The sequence below is a fragment of the Procambarus clarkii genome, chromosome 68 (assembly GCF_040958095.1).
Source record: "Procambarus clarkii isolate CNS0578487 chromosome 68, FALCON_Pclarkii_2.0, whole genome shotgun sequence".
In the NCBI taxonomy this organism is placed as follows: Eukaryota; Metazoa; Arthropoda; class Malacostraca; order Decapoda; family Cambaridae; genus Procambarus; species Procambarus clarkii.
The window spans coordinates 19,111,808-19,118,183 of record NC_091217.1 but is presented as its reverse complement, the minus strand read 5'-3'; positions in this window follow the sequence as shown (position 1 = coordinate 19,118,183).

The following is a 6,376-nucleotide window of genomic DNA, read 5'->3' as shown; positions in this document are numbered from 1 at the left end:
CTGTTTTGTGTTCGTATCCATGTGTACTATTGTCATGACCGACAGACACGTGAAGCTGTATGTGTTTATGTGTACCTGTAATTAAACTGATATGTGTACGGTAATTATCTGTATGTGTCCATTTTAAAGGTACATATTTGTGAATGTTTATTTATGTAAATTGATTGACATATGTACGTATGCCCGCGTTTAGTGTTACTGTAATTTATATGGTTAACATGTATACGTTTGAATGACATAGTTTCCCATTATTGTCACATTTTTTGTTACTGTCGCTGTTCACTCTCACTCTGACCCCCGTCGACTAATTGTGCTCACGTGTGTTTGTTCAAGGTACGGTAACCATTGGCTTTTTACCCAATAATTTGCAACTATTTGCAAACAAACATTTCTAAAGAACATCTATGTTTCTGATAAATATTCTTTTTCCTAACATACAAGTCAATCACACAGTACCTAACCTCAGTCAGAAACACTTTTCTTACTATCTCTCACAACGTCTTTTGCATATATATCCTATCTTAATAAATTTATAATTTAAATTCATAACTGGCAACCCTCTTCCACCGCCTTCAAGGCCACCAAACATCATTCCTTTCCATTAACCTCTCCCAAATTATCTTTTGCACCAATACACACACTAGGGGGCTTTATAGCTGAGTGGACAGCGCTCTCGACTCGTAATCCTAGGGTCAAAGTTCGATCCCCCGGTGATGGCGCAAACGAAAATCAGCAGAGTTTCATTCATTCTGATGCTCCTCTTACCGAGCAGTACATAGGTACTTGGGCATTAGACACCTGTTACGGGCTGCTTTCTTGGTGTGTGTATGTGGATTTTTTTTTATTAGCTAGTAAAATTTGATTGATTCACAGTTGAGAGGCGGGCCGAAAGAGCAGAGCTCAACCCTCGCAAGAACAACTAGGTGAACACAACTAGATAAATATTAACTAACCACGATCTCGTATAATCTACTACACACGCTACCACCTCCCCCCACTCCCTAAATCACTCTACATAAGTCATTAAAAATATAAAACAAATCAATTAATACACCAAAAATACTAACTATAAATAAAGGAACCAAATTTTAATCATACAGCGACTCCAGCGTGGTTTAGTCGGAGGAGAACGTGTTCTCATCTGGATAGATTGCGATCGAGCCTGTCGGAACGGTTGTGTAACTGCAGGGCACAAATATTTGTGTGTCCCCTCCTGTAGCTGCCTCTGTTTAGACAGGTTCCCTGGATAGCTGGAATTGGCCTGGCCCTAGGAAAGTGGGGAAGGTGTGAAATCCGTTGGGCCCACGGATGGATACCTTGGATCCATAGACCTAGGGTAGGTCTAATCACCTGGGATTCGAACCCACGGTGGGAATAAGGGAGGAGATTTGGGGGAGGAGGGACACAAATGGTTCCTGGAAACAAACCTCACATATATCCGGACACTCACACACACACACCCTTATCCGAACATTCACAGGGACACTCACACACACACATCCATAGACTGTGATAAGGGAGACCATCTGAGGGGACACAGATGGCCTCCTGAAACCACAGATGTAACCGGACACTCCGATCCAGTTACATCATCCGGACACTCACAGTGACACTCACACTCACACACTGACACACATCCATAGACACAAACTGTGATAAGGGAGACCATCTGAGGGGACACAGATGGCCTCCTGAAACCATAATCATCCGGACACTCACAGGGACCCCCACACTCACCCGGACACTCACACTCACACACATCCATAGACAAAAACTGTGATAAGGGAGACCATCTGAGGGGACACAGATGGCCTCCTGGACCCACAGGGTCCATATCCATACAGATCAATATTTAAATATACATATATATTTATAAATATAATTGTTTTATATATTTTATTTATTTATTTAAATAAATATTAGTTATTTAAAAATAATACATTTTATATATTTAAATATATCATTTTTTTCGTATATTTTATTATATAATAAATTTATTTATTTATATAATTTATATAATTATATAAATATATGGATCTTATATAAGATCCTAGATTTGGACCACACACACAAGATTTGGGATCCAAGAGTCATTCTCGATCCTGCAAGCACAAATAGGTGAGTACACACACACACACACACACACAGGCGGGACCAAAAAGCCAGAGCTCAACCCCTGCAAACAGAACCAGGTGAAAATACACACACACACACACACACACACACTAGTTGATAATGGACTGTTTTGTGTTCGTATCCATGTGTACTATTGTCATGACCGACAGACACGTGAAGCTGTATGTGTTTATGTGTACCTGTAATTGAACTGATATGTGTACGGTAATTATCTGTATGTGTCCTTTTTAAAGGTACATGTTTGTGAATGTTTATTTATGTAAATTGATTGACATATGTACGTATGCCCGCGTTTAGTGTTACTGTAATTTATATGGTTAACATGTATACGTTTGAATGACATAGTTTCCCATTATTGTCACATTTTTTGTTACTGTTTCGCTGTTCACTCTCACTCTCTGACCCCCGTCGACTAATTGTGCTCACGTGTGTTTGTTCAAGGTACGGTAACCATTGGCTTTTTACCCAATAATTTGCAACTATTTGCAAACAAACATTTCTAAAGAACATCTATGTTTCTGATAAATATTCTTTTTCCTAACATACAAGTCAATCACACAGTACCTAACCTCAGTCAGAAACACTTTTCTTACTATCTCTCACAACGTCTTTTGCATATATATCCTATCTTAATAAATTTATAATTTAAATTCATAACTGGCAACCCTCTTCCACCGCCTTCAAGGCCACCAAACATCATTCCTTTCCATTAACCTCTCCCAAATTATCTTTTGCACCAATACACACACTAGGGGGCTTTATAGCTGAGTGGACAGCGCTCTCGACTCGTAATCCTAGGGTCAAAGTTCGATCCCCCGGTGATGGCGCAAACGAAAATCAGCAGTTTCATTCATTCTGATGCTCCTCTTACCGAGCAGTACATAGGTACTTGGGCATTAGACACCTGTTACGGGCTGCTTTCTTGGTGTGTGTATGAGGATTTTTTTTTATTAGCTAGTAAAAATTTATTGATTCACAGTTGAGAGGCGGGCCGAAAGAGCAGAGCTCAACCCTCGCCAGAACAACTAGGTGAACACAACTAGATAAATACTAACTAACCACGATCTCGTATAATCTACTACACACGCTACCACCTCCCCCCACTCCCTAAATCACTCTACATAAGTCATTAAAAATTTAAAACAAATCAATTAATACACCAAAAATACTAACTTTAAATAAAGGAACCAAATTTTAATCATACAGCGACTCCAGCGTAATTTAGTCGGAGGAGAACGTGTTCTCATCTGAATAGATTGCGATCGAGCCTGTCGGAACGGTTGTGTAACTGCAGGGCACAAATATTTGTGTGTCCCCTCCTGTAGCTGCCTCTGTTTCGACAGGTTCCCTGGATAGCTGGAATTGGCCTGGCCCTAGGAAAGTGGGGAAGGGGTGAAATCCGTTGAGCCCACGGATGGATACCTTGGATCCATAGACCTAGGGTAGGTCTAATCACCTGGGATTCGAACCCACGGTGGGAATAAGGGAGGAGATTTGGGGGAGGAGGGACACAAATGGTTCCTGGAACCAAACCTCACATATATCCGGACACTCACACACACACACACACACCCTTATCCGAACATTCACAGGGACACTCACACACACACATCCATAGACTGTGATAAGGGAGACCATCTGAGGGGACACAGATGGCCTCCTGAAACCACAGATGTAACCGGACACTCCGGTCCGGTTACATCATCCGGACACTCACAGTGACACTCACACTCACACACATCCATAGACACAAACTGTGATAAGGGAGACCATCTGAGGGGACACAGATGGCCTCCTGAAACCATAATCATCCGGACACTCACAGGGACCCCCACACTCACCCGGACACTCACACTCACACACATCCATTGACAAAAACTGTGATAAGGGAGACCATCTGAGGGGACACAGATGGCCTCCTGGACCCACAGGGTCCATATCCATACAGATCAATATTTAAATATACATATATATTTATAAATATAATTGTTTTATATATTTTATTTATTTATTTAAATAAATATTAGTTATTTAAAAATAATACATTTTATATATTTAAATATATCATTTTTTTCGTATATTTTATTATATAATAAATTTATTTATTTATATAATTTATATAATTATATAAATAAATGGATCTTATATAAGATCCAAGATTTGGACCACACACACAAGATTTGGGATCCAAGAGTCATTGCTCGATCCTGCAAGCACAAATAGTTGAGTACACACACACACACACACACACACACACACACACACACACACACACACACACACACACCACACACACACACACACACACACACACACAGGCGGGACCAAAAAGCCAGAGCTCATCCCCTGCAAACAGAACCAGGTGAGAATACACACACACACACACACACACACACACACACACACACACACACACACACACACACACACACACACACACACACACACACACACACACACACTAGTTGATAATGGACTGTTTTGTGTTCGTATCCATGTGTACTATTGTCATGACTGACAGACACGTGAAGCTGTATGTGTTTATGTGTACCTGTAATTAAACTGATATGTGTACGGTAATTATCTGTATGTGTCCATTTTAAAGGTACATATTTGTGAATGTTTATTTATGTAAATTGATTGACATATGTACGTATGCCCGCGTTTAGTGTTACTGTAATTTATATGGTTAACATGTATACGTTTGAATGACATTGTTTCCCATTATTGTCACATTTTTTGTTACTGTTTCGCTGTTCACTCTCACTCTCTGACCCCCGTCGACTAATTGTGCTCACGTGTGTTTGTTCAAGGTACGGTAACCATTGGCTTTTTACCCAATAATTTGCAACTATTTGCAAACAAACATTTCTAAAGAACATCTATGTTTCTGATAAATATTCTTTTTCCTAACATACAAGTCAATCACACAGTACCTAACCTCAGTCAGAAACACTTTTCTTACTATCTCTCACAACGTCTTTTGCATATATATCCTATCTTTATAAATTTATAATTTAAATTCATAACTGGCAACCCTCTTCCACCGCCTTCAAGGCCACCAAACATCATTCCTTTCCATTAACCTCTCCCAAATTATCTTTTGCACCAATACACACACTAGGGGGCTTTATAGCTTAGTGGACAGCGCTCTCGACTCGTAATCCTAGGATCAAAGTTCGATCCCCCGGTGATGGCGCAAACGAAAATCAGCAGAGTTTCATTCATTCTGATGCTCCTCTTACCGAGCAGTACATAGGTACTTGGGCATTAGACACCTGTTACGGGCTGCTTTCTTGGTGTGTGTATGTGGATTTTTTTTTATTAGCTAGTAAAAATTGATTGATTCACAGTTGAGAGGCGGGCCGAAAGAGCAGAGCTCAACCCTCGCAGTAACAACTAGGTGAACACAACTAGATAAATACTAACTAACCACGATCTCGTATAATCTACTACACACGCTACCACCTCCCCCCACTCCCTAAATCACTCTACATAAGTCATTAAAATATAAAACAAATCAATTAATACACCAAAAATACTAACTATAAATAAAGGCACCAAATTTTAATCATACAGCGACTCCAGCGTGGTTTAGTCGGAGGAGAACGTGTTCTCATCTGGATAGATTGCGATCGAGCCTGTCGGAACGGTTGTGTAACTGCAGGGCACAAATATTTGTGTGTCCCCTCCTGTAGCTGCCTCTGTTTCGAAAAGGTTCCCTGGATAGCTGGAATTGGCCTGGCCCTAGGAAAGTGGGAAGGGGTGAAATCCGTTGGGCCCACGGATGGATACCTTGGATCCAAAGACCTAGGGCAGGTCTAATCACCTGGGATTCGAACCCACGGTGGGAATAAGGGAGGAGATTTGGGAGAGGAGGGACACAAATGGTTCCTGGAACCAAACCTCACATATATCCGGACACTCACACACACACACACACACCCTTATCCGAACATTCACAGGGACACTCACACACACACACATCCATAGACTGTGATAAGGGAGACCATCTGAGGGGACACAGATGGCCTCCTGAAACCACAGATGTAACCGGACACTCCGGTCCAGTTACATCATCCGGACACTCACAGTGACACTCACACTCACACACATCCATAGACACAAACTGTGATAAGGGAGACCATCTGAGGGGACACAGATGGCCTCCTGAAACCATAATCATCCGGACACTCACAGGGACCCCCACACTCACCCGGACACTCACACTCACACACAT